This window comes from Mesoplodon mirus, assembly GCF_964341445.2.
Source record: "Mesoplodon mirus genome assembly, chromosome: 17".
NCBI classification, from domain to species: Eukaryota; Metazoa; Chordata; class Mammalia; order Artiodactyla; family Ziphiidae; genus Mesoplodon; species Mesoplodon mirus.
Genome location: NC_138993.1, coordinates 37,440,549 through 37,457,998, shown reverse-complemented (window position 1 = coordinate 37,457,998; position 17,450 = coordinate 37,440,549).

Below are 17,450 nucleotides of genomic sequence, written 5' to 3'. Positions count from 1 at the left end.
TGACCTACAACACTTTTTGATTCTTAAACAAATACACATAGGGAGTCTAGAAACCTATAAGGTTACCTTCTGTTCCCCTTAGGACAGAATCAGGAGGAGAACTTAAACTGATTTTGATGTTAAGTATTCTCATACTGAGGTTGACAGTGCCAATGAGAAAAGCCTAAAAGTTCTTTATAAGTTCATTATAATTGTAGAGCCTGAGTTTGAAGCCTCTTCTGCCATTTACTAGCTGTGTAATTTGGGGGAGATATTTAACACCATATGCTTCAATTCCCTCATTTGTAAAAAGTGGATTGAAAGTAATATTTACCTGATAAAATTCATGAGGATTTAATGGATTTAAGTATATATATATATATATATATATATATATATATATATATACCATTTAGAAGAGTGAGAGACACATAATAACTAGTATTATATATAATACCTTTTTATGCCTTTCAGTGTGTGGCAGGGCTTGTAGGTAATTCAAATACTAATGAGGACACAATATTTTTAATAGATTAATATAAATACGGTGAAATATCATGTTTTACTACCAAATTCCTTTCAGTTTCAACAAACACACTGTAGAATTTTTTAACTAGTAGGAGTCCATTTTGGCTTTAGATTCCCTCTGTTTGCTTTCCTTCCACTGTCTCTATTATTATACCCCTCTAGTGTCTAAGCAAAAAATACACCTTTGCATCCCATTATGACTCTATGGCACACTGGTCTTCAGGGTTTGACCATTCTTCTTTCTTGTTCCTGGGAGAATCTACTTTTACAGAAGGAGTCTTGGACCCTCTCCCTCTCCTCTTTTCCAAGATATGCCATCACAGATGGAGAATTTGAGGTTTCTTTCTAAATCAGCTTGAAGGACTTGCAGCCTATTCAACAAATGGTTTTTACAATGTTTGCCTTGTTCTCGGTAGACCTCTCATATCTCACCTGTCTCCAAAGGGTAACAGGTTATTGTCCAGTGTTATCTCAACATACATAACTCACACTTGTATTCTAGGCATTACTTTCTAAGGAAGCATGGATCCTAACCAGTCTCAATCAGGAGACAGAGTCTACTGTTAGTTGTCCACAACCAATACTTAATTTGAACTCACAAATTTAGCAACAAGATTCTGTATTTGGGCTTCATTCCAGTCACCTTGTTTAAGAGCTACAGTGTCTTTTCTGTAATTTGCTAATTAGAAGTTGCATTCACTAGTAGATTGAAAGCTTAGAGATTAACCTTGTTTAGTTACATGCTAGATGAGGGACTGTATCAGTTTTTTTGTTGTTGTTTTCTTTAGTTTTTAAAGATGTTTTTTAAGAGCCTTTTTAGGGTCACAGCAAAATTGAGAGGAAGGTACAGAAATTTCCCCTATATTCCCTGCCCTGTTATCAATATCTCCCACCAAAGTGGTGCACTCCTTACAATTGATAAACATCTGCCTCCTCCTGCAAGTTTCAGAGGCAATTATATATCATGAATTGCACCTTGGGCCAGTATTTCTGAAGCCTACTGATCTGCTTCCATTCATCTCTCCCCATGTTTTTCAAATCAGTAGGGCACAAGTTGCCTTTCTCTTCTTAGGATATTTTTTGCTCCATTGATCTGGGAGGGTTCTGGGACCTGTCAGAGGATCTCTATTCAAACTGGTTAGAGGATTGTCATTATAGGAATTAAAAGTTTTCTAAGTTCCTATGATGGAGTTAATTTAATGGGGCATAAATAACTTGTATTTTATGTTTATATGCTTACATTTTTTGAAAACTAATATGTCCCTCATGCTTAATAAATATGGTGCTTGACACATTAAATGTTAATTTCAAGCTATGCACCTCAAGATTATTTAACACTTTTAATGGTTATTTTTCACGCTTTTTTCAAAGTCCTCAAAGACATAATTATACTGAATTCATAAAGAAGAATTAAAAATAGTTACCTATTTTAGCTACTGAAACAGTTTGTGGAGAAGCTCGAGGCAATTTCTTAACCATTTGCAAACTCTTAAGTCACAGCTATGTTCTCCTTATCTTTTCCACTTAAAGCATCAGATAATACACACTCCTTACATCCCACTGAAAAACACCTTCCCTCTGCAATTGAGACTAAGGAAGTCCAAAGCAAATGAGGGATGCATTAATTAGCCTCAGTCAATTGATTCATTGTTCTATAATCCACACACTGACTGCTTTTCTCAGGCTGCTTAATACCAAAATAGCCTGGTGCTAAAAGCCTTTCTTGAGACATCCTTTGCATTATTCCAGTTTTCTGACAAATTTATAACCCCATGTCCTTCTTCTTTCCCTCTCTTTCTCTGAGGGATAGAAGTATGTTTGAGTTTGTCTGGGGTCTCACCATTTTCTCCCATAAAGTAGAGACATATGTGTCCTTGATTCTTACATCACAGTGTTCAAGTCATTCCTTTTTTAATCCTAGATGAGATTTTTTTTTGCTATTGCCTTCTTCTCTGCCTTGAGTTAACTCTTTGTCTTTTTATTTAAGAAAACATATATCCTTTCCATTCTCTGTTTAGGATGGTCTAGAATTTAGTTTATTGTTCCAAAGTAGTTTCTACTCTGGTAAAGACTATTAGAATCACCAGTTTCTACTTTTCTCATCACCATGAGACCATGTCCTCTAAACTCTGTAATAGAAATATAAACCTGTCTGTTATATTCCATTCTTGGAATGCTTCTCTGATAAATTAATTCATTATTAAAATATTATCCTACTGTAGTAATTCTAAAATCCTGCCCACCAAATGCTGAGTTTTCACTACCAGTACAGTACCTGCAATCGTGGATTGAATCCATTATTTGTTGCTTTTAAAAGGTCCTGGGTGCAAATATAATATAGGCAGTGTTCTACCTAACAACTCTCTGATTTAGTCGGGGATCTCCCTGGCTTTTCCAAGAACAATTAATCAATGTTCTTTAAAAAGGATTGTGAAATAGAAAGGGAGAAGGCACTACATTCATAGATTATCTTCTTATAGAATCCTCTACTACAAAAAAAAAAAAAAAAAACTTCTGTGAGGTTTTTTGTTTATTTGCTTTCTTTTTTTTAATGTTGCAAAGAAGAGCCCAAGATTTTACATTTGGGTACATTTCCATTTTCTTTGTTCTGCCTTATTGTCTGATTCCACAGGGTACATGTCAAAGTTAGAGAGTATTGTTCATGCTATGTCTATTCCAATTTCTCTGTATAATCTTCTATTACTTCAGCTATATTAGCATGCAATTTTTGTTCATTTCTATAATACACTTTCACTTGGGATGCATAAAAGGAATATTTAAAAAATTCTAGAATACAGAGTCCCAGTTTTTATTTTCTCTTCCCATTCTTAACAATGCCCAGATCATCCAAAATTACAGGGTTACTTTTTAAGTAACCACAGAAGTATAAATATTCTTTATTTTTGTCATGAAATATTCTTTTAGCCCATTTAAAATAATTTCAACTGAATTTTGGACAATTTTTTCTTCTTGAGTCCTCCTCCAATTCCTTTTGATTTGATTCTGGCTTCTGTTTTTCCTCTGGGATTCTAAGTTCATCATTTAAAAATACCACAAAAACATGAAATAAGATGACATCATCACATCTATTCCTGCACATATTGACAGCTCTCCATGAGATTCTTTAGAAAGAACCACCTGTAAGACCAAACTTTTACTTCTAAATAATGACCACATCTTCTTGAAAAATTCTGGTGCTATATTGTCCATCAATAGGCCTTTTCTCCTAGTATGAAAACTAAAATCAAGTAAAAGTCTAGGAGGAGAGACAATGTTGCTCAGCCTTGCACAATTATCTACTCTCTGCAAGGTTTTTGAATGGTATTTTCAATATCACTCCCAAATTATAAATATAATTATTTATTAATAATACATTATTTATAGTGGCATTATAAAATGGCAATGTCAGATAATTTTCAAGCATCAATGGTGAAAATAAGTAAATTAAAATATTATCTTAATATTAACAAATGAAAACATTTAAAATGCCTAAAGTTAACCCAGATTTCTGATTCTTATGCTCTATGTGTGTAAATTGGATGATATATATTTGGGTGTCATTTTTTTTCAGTTTATCACTATGATTTCATAAAGATGTAAAAATGTAACTAGAGTTATACATTTTCCACAATTGACTATATCAAAATGGCATCTTAAAGTATTTGTTCATAATATTCCAAATTATCAAACAACATTGACTATATTCAGTAGACAAAACACAAATTTAAATCTCATGATTATATTGGGGACTTCTGTTCTCTCTTGATCCCTAATATATACTGTGAATTTTAATTATATTACAGTACCCACTACTTGAGAAAACAGTTTATACTTATATTATATTTAACTATATGCCTTTACTATATTTATCTTATTTCAGTTATTGTATTGGGAGGGAAAGAAAGCAAAGGAGAAGGAAATAAAGGAAAAGGGACTTTTAGAGTTGATTAAATATGTATTTATATTTTTTAAATAATGTGGTAAAAATATTAAAAATAAATTTAAAATATTTACTATGATTTGATTTATAAAGCCAAGCTAATGAGCAAGATTACAAATTTTTCCTAAGAGGAAAAACAGCTCCCTTTTTGTGTGTAAAAATACAGACTGGGCTTCTTTGGGCAATATTCACATCAAATCCATTTCTAGATACTTGGGAGCCAAGAGAATAAAAGGTGTATGAATATCATAAGAATGTGATTATTTCTTACAAGAATGAAGCAAAGTTTGGCATTTATGGACATAGAATGAAATAGACATGGGGTTAGAAAGAAGGCAGCAAAGAGAAATGTAATAACAAATGCAATTTCACTAAAAGACATAAATTGAATTCCAGATCTGCTGCTTACATGATAGAAGTTTGTAACTATCAGGCAGTCTAATGTTCTTAAAAATTAGAAAATTTATTCTCAAGGTTCTTGAAGTATTAATATTGTTCATGTATAAGCAAATCTTTTCATTCTTATTAAATTATAAACTTATAATTTGCTGAATGTAGGTACTACATAGTAACTTTATATATGCCATCTCATATAAGTACTAAGATGACCCTAGATAATGTGGATGCTATAGATGATAACAGGGAAGTCAGAGGGTTTTAAACCTTTCCCAGGACCATTCAGCCAGCAAGTCTTAGACATAGAATTCAAATCAAAACTGACCACCTCCATCAGACTGAGATATATTTAGAGGATATTAACTATGTCTTGTTTAATGTAAAATTCATAAATTAAACCATAGTAATAAAATAATTTTCCTGTCTTACCTTCAATTTAGTTATTGTTTCCTCATATTTACCTTTTTATAAAAACATCAGAGACTGTCAAAAAAGAGTGTTACTGAAATTAATCTTTCTTTTTAGTGAATCACTTTTACATATACATATACCCACTCTTTTTTAGGCTCTTCTCCCATATAGGTCATTACAGAGTATTGAGTAGAGTTCCCTGTGCTACACAGTAGATCCTTATTAGTTATCTATTTTATACACAGTAGTGTGTATATGTCAATCCCAATCTCCCAATTTATCCCTTCTCTTCACTTTCCCCCTTGGTAACCATAAGTTTGTGTTCTACATCTGTGATTCTATTTCTGTTTTGTAAATTAGTTCATTTGTACCATTTTTTTAGATTCCACATATAAGTGATATCATATATTTGTCTTTCTCTGTCTGACTTACTTCACTCAGTATGACAATCTTTAGGTTCACCCATGTTGCTGCAAAAGGCATTATTTCATTCTTTTTTATGTCTGAGTAATATTTCATATGTGTATGTGGTACACATATACTTATGGCTGAGTATATGTGTGCCACATCTCTTTTATCCAGTCCTCTGTCACTGAACATTTAAGTTGCTTCTATGTCCTGGCTACTGTAAACAGTGCTGCAATGAACATTGGGTTGCATATATCCTTTGGAATTATGGTTTGCTCTGAATATATGCCCAGGAGTGTGATTACTAGATCTTAAGATAACTCTATTTTTAGTTTTTTAAGGAACCTACATAATGTTTTCCATAGTGACTGTACCATATTAAATTTCCAGCAACAGTGTAGGAGGGTTCCTTTTTTCTCCACACCCTCTCCAGCATTTATTATTTGTAGACTTTTTGATGATAACCTTTCTGAATGGTGTGAGTTGATACCATATTGTAGTTTTGATTTGCAGTTCTCTAATAATTAGTGATGTTGAGGATATTTTCATATGTTTGTTGGCCAGCTCTATGTCTTATTGGGAGAAATGTCTATTTAGGTCTTCTGCCAATTTTTTTACTTGTTTGTTTCTTTTTTTTTTTTTTTGTTATTGAGCTGCATGAGCTATTTGTATATTTTGGAGATTAATCCCTTGTCAGCTGCTTTGTTTGCAGATATTTTCTCCCATTCTGAAGGTTGTCTTTTTGTCTTGTTTATGGTTTCCTTTGCTGTGCAAAAGCTTTTAAGTTTCATTAGGTCCCATTTGTTTATTTTTGTTTTTATTTCCATTACTCTAGGAGCTGGGTCAAAAAGGATTTTTTGATTTATGTCATAGAGTGTTCTGCCTAAGATTTTTATAGTGTCTGGTCTTACATTTAGGTCTTTAATCCATTTTGAGTTTATTTTTGTGAATTGTATTAGGAAGTGTTCTAATTTCATTCTTTTACATGTAGCTGTCCAGTTTTCACAGCATGATAGAAAGCACAGAGATAAACACGTGCACCTACAGTCACCTAACTTTTGACAAAAGAAGCAAGAATATACAATGGAGAAAAGACAGCCTCTCTAATAAGTGGTGCTGTCAAGTCTTCTGACCTGAGGACTAGTTATTTTTTATCTGAGAATATGTATATAAACAGGCTGTATCTGTTTGGTTATCTAAGAGTATGATTTCTTTTTTTCTTTTCAATGTCTTAGTGTATTGAAGGAATGCACGTCTGAAACTGTTCTAATGCCTATTCAATAATATTTTTTTCTCTACTACATTTGTGGAGAGAATTTCTGGGCTGTTTTTAATTATATTTTTCTAACACTATCCTTCTCTGTAATTCTGTATATATATATATATATATATATATATATATATATATATATATATATATATATATGCATCTATCTATGTATCTATCTATGCATCTATCTATCATCTATCTATATATCTCTTTTTAACTTACTAGGACAATTAGAAGATTACATCCTTTAACATTCTCAGAGAAACATGATATAGTGAAAAGGACACTGTATGATACTGAAGAAGCCTAATTTCATGTCCCCCCACTCAAACTCATTTTGCATTGGTGTTAGTTGATCTGTCTATGAATCACATTTCAAATACATTAATAAGTGCTTGCCTAATTACCAACACTGTTTTCAAGGGCAAACATATAATAATTGGAGAAATTATTTTTAATTTTAAGCCAGAATCTAAAAATATTTAATTATGATGAACAACTATATTAACGCTATTCTTTCTACAACCTGCTCAACCTAATTATTATACCTGATGCCAAGACCATCACTACACTAAGTTAAATTCATTTTTATTCATAAATGTTTGTCAATTCTTTGCTCATGGAAATATGATTTAACTTTAGAAATCTACAGAACTATAGAGAAAGTATTTTAGATATCTTCACAGGGCTTCCTGAACAATTTTTACTGAAAATTGTTACCTGTGTTAAAAACAAACCTTGGGAAATAATTTATGATGGATTATATAGTGAGAGAACTCCAGAGATTTTACCTCCCCACAGATATATATTTACATAGTGACAAGTGATGAGACCCTGTAGTTATATTCTTGAGTTGCAAAGTTGGTAATTATGATCTTATCTTTTCCCTGGGGAGATTTATTTAAATACCAAAGAGTTAGAGTAAGAAAACAAGAATCCTTCCAATTATGTTTTAAAGGAAGCTTTCTTAGCTGGAGATGAGGGACAGCTGCCTCCTTCTCTATATTTTGTAGAGAAAAATCACTTATTGTTGGCTCTTTTCTTGTAATGGAGAATGGTGTGTAGGGCAATATCTGAATTTCATCATGTCATGCCAGAGGTAACAATTAGGACAAAGGGGAACATGCAGATATTTTTTGCCCTATGTAAATAATAGCAATATTCTCAGCTCTAGAAACCTTGTGTGCTTGTTAATATACAAGTTAAAAACTTGATATCCCATAAATATGAATTATGCTTGTTCTATGAACACATTTGACCATAGGGGTTTTATTTTGAGTAAGTGTGTACAAAAGTTTTTAACATTGATGCCAAGATATAGGGACATGATTGTTATTGTGAAACAAATATAGAATTACAATAACACTTCCATGATGCATTTGTTTGTTACTTTGTTTAATAACAATCATCAAAATTTAACACTGAAAGATTTAAAAATCACATACAACTGAGTGCCACCCCAGCCAGAGCCTCCACTATCCATGCAGGTACCAGGTCTGAGCCCTGCCTCTGCCTCCTCTAGCCATGCAGGTCCTGGTGAAACCAAGCACAGCCACCCCCAAGGCCTCTCCTGGTGGCCAACATGCTGCCCCTGATGGGGTTTCCTCCCACTGTGCTCGGCCCTGAAGTCACACCCATAGAGGCCTGCACCCCAGCTGGCCTGCACAGGGATGTGTGGTCTGGGCCAGCTTCAGGAGCAGATGCTTTTGAAAGGAACACACAGAGACGTGGGACTGGCACAGCAGGTCCTTAGACTTACCTAGAGGTTTGGAGGGTCTCCTGTGGAGGTGGGGGTTACATGTAGCTCACAGTGGGGGCAAGGACACTGATAATGGAGGCATCAGAGAATTTCTATTTTCTATCTTTTTATTATTTTTTAATATCTTTTTAATTAAAAATATTTTTATTATTTATTTTTTGCTGTTTTGTTTTGTTCTTTCAGTTTTATTTTTTCTAAGATTTTTTATTTTATAATTTTATTTATTTTTTTTATATTTTTATTCTTGTTATTGTTCTGCTCTTTATTTGTTGTCTAGTTTTCGTTTTTGTTTATTGGTTTCTTTTGGGTTTTTTTGTTTTCTATTAGTTTGCTCTTTCAATATTTTTATGTAGTTTTGTTTCATTGTTTTTGTTTGTTTGTTTGTTTTGTTTTTATCTTTTTTTACCTCTTTTTAGGTTTGTTTTTGGCTTTTGTTGTGTGTTTCTCATGTCTTCTCTCAACTTGTAGTTTTTTGTTTTTTGTTTGTTTTATTTTCTGTTTTCTGTTTAGGCTAGTTTTGTTTTTATTATTGTCTTTGGTTTGGAGATGCTGTTGCTTGTTTGGGTATCTTCTGGGTTTTTTTGCTTTTCTTGTGGTTTTGTTCTTATTTGCTTGTTGGTTTCTCTTTTGTTTACTTGGATTTATTTTGTGATTTCTCTGGGTTTTTTTGTCTGTTTTCTTTTCTTTTTCTATTTGTGTGTTTGTTTGTTTTTTGTTTGTTGTGTTTTGTTTTTATTATTTGTCATGGGATTTGTTTGTCTGTTTCTGTGGGGTATTTTATTTTATTTTTTGTTTTTTTGCCATGCCATGTGACTTATGGGGTCTTTGTTCCCAGGCCATGGGTCAGGCCTGAGCTCCTGTGGTAGGAATGCCAAGCCAAACCAACTAGACTAACAGAGACTTCAGATCCCAGGGAATATTAATCAGTGTGAGGTCTCCTGGAGGTCCTCATCTCAACAAGAAGACACAGCTCCACCAAACTGCCTGCAAATTCCAGTGCTGGAAGCTCAGGCCAAACAACCATCAAGACAGGAGCAAAACCCCAACCAACAACAAAAATGAAATGACAGAAAAATATGTTACAGATGAAGAAACAAGGTAAAAACCTACAAAATCAAATAAATGAAGATGAAATAGGCAATCTAAATGAAAAAGAATTCAGAGTAATGACAGTAAATGTGATCCAAAATCTTGGATAGAATAAAGGCATGGATCAAGAAAATACAGGAAATGTATAATGAGAACCTAGAACACCTAAAAAATGAAACAGTGTTGAACAGCACAATAGTTGAAACAAAAAATACACTAGAAGAAATCAGTAGCAGAATAACTGAGCAAGAACAAATAAGTGAGCTGGAAGACAGAAGGGTGGAAATAACTGCCAAGGAGCAGAATAAAGAAAAAGGATAAAAAGAAATGAGGACAGTCTCAGAGACTTCCGGACAACATGAAATGCACAAACATTGGAATTATAGGGGTCCCAGAAGAACAAGAGAAAGAGAGAGGGTCTCAGAAAATGTTTGAAAAGACTATAATTGAAAACTTTCCTAACATGAGAAAAGAAATAGCCACCCAGGTCCAGGAGGCACAGAGAGTCTCATACAGAATAAGCCCCAAAAGAAACACATTGAGAAACATATTAATCAAACTAACAAAAATTAAATTCAAAGAAAAAATATTAAAAAGAGCAAAGGAAAAGCAAAACAACATACAAGGGAATCACCATAAGGTTATCAGCCGATTTTCAGCAGAAACTCTGCAGGCCAAAAGGGAGTGCCAGGATATAATTAAAGTGATGAAAAACCTACAACCAAGATTACTCTACCCAGCAAGTATCATTCAGATTTGATGGAGAAATCAAAAGATTTACAAACAAGCAAAAACTAAGAGAATTCAGCACCACCAAACCAGCTTTACAGCAAATGCTAAACGAACATCTCTAGGTGGGAAACACAAGAAAAGAAAAAGACCTAAAACAACAAACCCAAAACACTTAAGAAAATGGTAATAGGAACATACATACTGACAATAACCTTAATGTAAATGGACTAAATTCTCCAACCAAAAGACACAGACTGGCTGAAAGGATTAAAAAAAAAAACTGTATATATGCTGTCAACAAGAAACTCAATTCAGACATTGGGACACATACAGGATGAAAGTGAGGGGATGGAAGAAGATATTCCATGCAAATAGAAATCAAAGAAAGCTAAAGTAACAATACTCATATCAGACAAAATAGACTTTAAAATAAAGATTGTTACAAGAAACAAGGAAGGACACTGCATAATGATCAAGGGATTAATTCAAGAAGAATGTATAACAATTATAAATGTTTTTGCACCCAACGTAGGAGAACCTCAATACATAAGGCAAATTCTAACAGCCATAAAAGGGGAAACTGATAGTAACACAATAATAGTGGGTGACGTTAACACCCCACTTACACCAATGGACAGATCATCCAGACAGAAAATTAACAAGGAAACACAAGCTTTAAATGACACTATAGACCAGGTAGACTTAACTGATACTTATAGGACCTTCCATCTGAAAGCAGTAGAATACATTATCTTCTCAAGTGTACATGAACATTCTCCAGAATAGAGCACATCTTGGGTCACAAAACAAGTCTCAGTAAATTTAAGAAAATTAAATCTTATCAAGCATCTTTCCTGACCAAAATGTGATAAGATTGGAAATCAATTATAGGAAAAAAAAAGCTGTAAAAAACACAAACACAGGGAAGTTAAACAATATGCTACTAGATAACCAAGAGATCACCGAAGAAATCAAAGAAGAAATCAAAACATACTTAGAAACAAAAGACAATGAAAACATGATGACCCAAAACCTATAAAATGCAGCAAAAGCATTTCTAAGTGGGAAGTTTATAGTGATACAATCTTACATCAAGAAACAAGAAAAACTTAAATAACTTATTCTTACACCTTAAGCAACTAGAGAAAGAAGAACAAACAAAGCCCAAAGTTAGTAGAAGGAAAGAAATTATAAAAATCAGAGCAGAAAAAAATGAAATAGAAATGAAGACATCAATAGCAAAGATCAATGAAAGTAAAAGCTGGTTCTTTGAGAAGATAAACAAAACTGATCAAGACTTTAGACAGACAGACTCATCAAGAAAAATGGGAGAGGATTCAAATCAATAAAATTAAAAAGAAAAAGGATAAATTAAAACTGACATTGCTGAAATACAAAGGATCATAAGACGCTACTACAAGCAACTATATGCCAATAAAATGGACAACCTGGAGGAAATGGAAAAATTCTTAGAATGGTACAGTCTTCTAAGACTGAACCAGGAAGAAATAGAAAATATAAACAAACAAATTACAGGTAATGAAATTGAAGCTGTGATTTAAAAATCTTTCAACAAAAGAAATTCAGGACCAGATGGCTTCACAGGTGAATTCTATTAAAAATTTAGAAAAGAGCTAACACACATCTTTCTCAAACTCTTCCAAAAAATTGCAGAGGGAGGAAAACTGCCAAGCTTACTCTACAAGACCACCATCACCATGATACCAAAAACAGATAAAGATATCATAAAAAAATTGCAGACCAATATCACTGATGAACATAGATACAAATATCCTTAACCAAATACTAGCAAACAGAATCCAGCAACACATTAAAAGGATCATAAACCATGATCAAGTGGGATTTATTCCCATGATGCAAGGATTCTTTAGTACATGCAAATCAATCAAAGTGATACACCACATTAACAAACTGAAGGTAAAAACCATATGATCAACTCTGTAGATGCAGAAGAAGCTTTTGACAAAATTCAATACCCACTTATGAAAAAACTCTCCAAAAAGTGGGCATAGAGGGAACCTACCTTTACATAATAGAGGACATATATGACAAACCCAGAGTAAACATCATTCTCAATGGTGAAAAACTGAAAACATTTCCTCTAAGGTCAGGAACAAGACAAGGATATCTACTCTTGCCACTATAATTCAACATAATTTTGGAAGTCCTAGCCAAGGCAATCATAGTAGAAAAAGAAACAAAAGAAATCCAAAAATGGAAAAGAAGAAGTAAAACTGTCACTGTTTGTATATGACATGGTATTATGAATATAAAATCCTGAAGATGTCACCAGAAAACCATTAGTGCTAATCAATGAATTTGGTAAAGTTACAGGATACAAAATTAATGCAAAGAAATCACTTGCATTCCTATACATTAACAATGAAAGATCAGAAAGAGAAACTAAAGGGGCTTCCCTGGTGGTGCAGTGGTTGAGAGTCCACCTGCCGATGCAGGGCACATGGGTTTGTGTCCCGGTCCGGGAAGATCCCACATGCCACGGAGCAGCTGGGCCCATGAGCCATGGCTGCTGAGCTGGTGCATCCGGAGACTGTGCTCTGCAATGGGACAGGCCACAACAGTAAGAGGCCTGTGTACTGCTAAAAAAAAAAAAAAAAAAAGAGAGAGAGAGAGAGAGAGAGAGAGAGAGAGAGAGAGAGAGAGAGAGAGAGAAACTAAGGAAACAACCCCATTTACCATTGCAACAAAAAGAATAAAATACCTAGGAATAAACCTACCTATGGAGACAAAAGACCTGTACTCAGAAAACTATAAAACACTGATGAAAATAATCAAAGATTACATGAACAGATGGAGAGATATAACATGTTCTTGGATTGGAAGAATAAATATTGTGAAAATGATTATATGACACAAAGCAATCTATAGATTCAATGTAATCCCTATCAAATAACCAATGGCATTTTTCACATAATTAGAACAAAAAAAATACAGTTTTTATGGAAACACAAAAGACCCCGAATAGCAAAAACAATCTTGAGAAAGAAAAACGGAGCTGAGGAATCAGGCTCCCTAACTTCAGACTATACTACAAAGCTACAGTAATCAAGATAGTATTGCACTGGCACAAAAACAGAAATATAGATCAATGGAACATGACAGAAAGCCCCGAGGTAAACCCATGCACCTATGGTCAACTAAACTTTGACAAAGGAAGCAAGAATATACAGTGGAGAAAAGACAACCTCTTCAATAAGTGGTGTTGGGGAAACTGGACAACTACATGTAAAAGAATGAAATTAGAACAATCCCTAACACCATACACAAAAATAAACCCCAAATGGATTAAAAACTTAAATGTGAGACCGGACACTATAAAGCTCTTAGAGGAAAACATAGGCAGAACATTCTTTGACATAAATTACAGAAAAAATCATTTTTGACCCAGCTCCTAGAGTAATGAAAATAAAAACCCAAATAAACAAATGGGACCTAATCAAACTCAAAAGCTTTTGCACATCAAAGGAAACCATAAACAAGACAAAAGGCAATCCTCATAATGTGAGAAAATATTTGCAAACAAAGCAACTAACAAGGGCTTAATTTCCAAAATATACAAACAGCTCATACAACTCAACAACAATAAAACAAACAACACTATCCAAAAATGGACAGAAGACCTAAATAGACATTTCTCCAAAGAAGACATATAGATGGCCAAGAGGCATATGAAAAATGTTTAACATTAGTAATTATTAGAGAAATTCAAATAAGAACTACAGTGAGGTATTATCTCACACTGGTCAAAATGGTCATCATCAAAAAAATCTACAAACAATAAATGCTGGAGAGGGTGTGGAGAATAGGAAACCCTCTTGTGCTCTCGGTGGGAATGTAAATTGATACAGCCATTCTGGAAAACAGTATGGAGAGTCCTTAAAAGCTAAAAATAGAATTACCATATGACCCAGAAATCCCACGACTGGACACATACCCTGAGAAAACCATAATTTAAAAAGATACATGCACCCCAATATTCATTGCAACACTGACAGAAACAGCCAGGACATGGAAGCAACCTAAATGTCCATTGACAGAGGAATGAATGAAGAAGATGTGGTACATATATTCAATGCAATGTTACTCAGGAATAAAAAGGAATAAAATTGTTTCATTTTCAGAGACATAGATGGACCTAGAGACTGTCATACACAGTGAAGTAAGCCAGAAAGACAAAAACAAATATCATATATTAATGCATATATGTGGAATTCAGAAAAATGGGACAGATGAACCTATTTGTAAAGCAGAAATAGAGACACAGATGTAGAGAACAAATGTATTGACAACAAGGGGGGGGTGGAGGAATGAATTGGGAAATTGAGTTTCACATATATACACTAATATGTATAAATAGATAACAAATGAGAACCTACTGTATAGCACAGGGAACTCTACTCAGTACTCTGTGGTGACCTAAATGGGAAGGAAGTTCAAAAAAGAGGGATATATGTATACATATAGCTGATTCACTTCACTGTACATCAGAAACTAACACAACATTGTAAAGCAACCAAACACTGATTTAAAAAAAATTAAATTAAATAAATAAAAATCACATACAAAATTATATTATTTACGTTTTAATTTTTGAATTTTCATTTTTAACTTTAAACACTCATCAGGGAACAAGATGGAAGCTTAGAAAGACATGAAGGAGATTGTTGAGCTTTTAAACCTCAAAGCAATAAACAAATTATATGGCATTCATCAAGCTGTAAATCTAGTTCATAAATATTAATTAGTTTGAAAGTAAATTTTTGCATTAGTATTATTTTTAAATAACTTTATTCATTTTGTTTAAAGATGATACTGTATGTGCAGGAAAATATGACTGAAATAGTGCAGATCAGTTCCAGTTGGAACTCCTAAGGCCAAATGTATACATTTGAGGTTAAAATAATTTGTGATATGAATCTTTGTTTTTTCTTCTCTGTGTGCTATTCCATTCCATAAGGTTTTATTTTCAGTGTCCTAGAGAAGAGATGGATGGTCAGGCAATGAAGTTGCTTATCAAACACTTTCTAAGTTTTTCTTCTAAAAGTTTATGTAACTAGAGATATTTGGAAGGTGTGCTTACACTTTTGCACCAGCTGAGAACCTAGAGTCCGGTTTCAGTGGGTTACATTTTTTGTTCCCTCAGCAGGACTTAGTTCACAATAAGCATAGTACTTGTAAGATGACTGGTTCTAGGGAGTTGGGAGAAGTGGGAGTGGGAAGTGGAATGTGGAACTCTAGAGGAACTTCTTAAAGTTCTACCTTTTTCTGCTTTTCCTTGCAGAGGTTCTTCAGTTTCCTCCCTCTCTTTAATTCCACCTTTCCCCAATCTTTTTTCATCCTCCTGAGGAGATGTGGGTGGGAAACTGCATTCAGGCTTCATGTGTGTCCCTAAATAACAGTCTTTTTCACTGTACCTGGACACTCTGGATTTCTGCACTGAGAATTGAATCACATCATCTGGATTGATTTGAATATCTTCAATAAAATAAATATTAACACTTTTTAATATTATTTATTTTACTTTATACAAGTTTAATTTATATACAGTAATGTGCATAAATTTCAAGTATAGGACAATAATTTTATACATATCTACACAGACTCAAAACCTCCACTGTGATCAAGATATAGAACATTTCTGTAACTTCATATAATTTACACACTCCCCTTTCCAATCAGTATTTTCATCCCACCTCAACTCATGTATGTATGTATTACTATTATATACATATATCTATATATCTCTTTATATATGATTATCTTAAGCTAATGATCTCTTAAATTCAAATGTATCTACCCTGAATTTTTATACCACTTTACAAGCTTTAATGTTTTATACTTCATATTTTACTTTTTTCTTGTTTTTTGTATCCCTTAACTACTTAGTGTATTAGATAATAGATTATCTTACTACTTTTATCTTTTAATCTTTCTACTAGCTTTATAAGTGATTGATATACTGCCTTCACTGTATGTTTTTCTTTAAAAAAAACAGTGACACTTTTTGTTTCATAATTTTCTTGCTGGCAGGCAGGGTAGAGAGAGACTGAAGCAGACAGCTGCCATGTTACCACACTTCCCAGCTCAAGACATATGCATGCTGATGAATGCAGTGACTGGTGTTGAAATTTGGGCTTAAATAGACAGATCCAGGGAGAGTACTCAGTTTGGCTGCATGGAGACAGCCCAAAGGGCCTGGAAAGTGATCCCAACTACAATTGTTCACATGTGCAAGACAGAACATAGGTCCACAACTGAAGCCCCATTGGCAGCATGCTCATGGTGAGGCACAACTCTGGTGACCATGGGCATTGGAAATGTGCACATGTCCAAGGTACAGCTGACATATGATCGATTGTCAGCACTCCCACAGCAGCAAGTGAGGCTCCCTCAGCAGTAGGCTTTGGGAGTTCACACTTACTGGAGTCAAAGCTGACATCCAAGCTATTTATCTGCACTCCCACAGTGGGGGTGGATCCAGGATGGTGCCAGCAGCAGCAGACTTTGTGGGCACACAGAGAAAGTGGTGTGCAGTGTCACAGAATTGCACATCCCCAACAGATGGTCCCTAGGGAGGTATATGCAGGAGTTCCTTCCCAGTGGGAGTGCTCCAGTCCAGCCTACATCACATTGCAGCTTAGAACTGGATCTTTGGGCTTTTATTCCAATAACTAGGGAGTAGACTCTGCCCCTGACAGGATAGTGACAGCCAGAGTAAAGAGAAGGCTCCACCCAACATCTAGTGCAGGGTCTGGCCACCACAGCATCAAACACATCCCCTATCAAGGGGACAACAGCCAGCACACTCTGAAGAGAGATGTGGCAGGTATCCATAACAGAAACAGGCCTCTCACCAAAAATATTGGACTCACATAGTCTACACAGGGATGCTACCA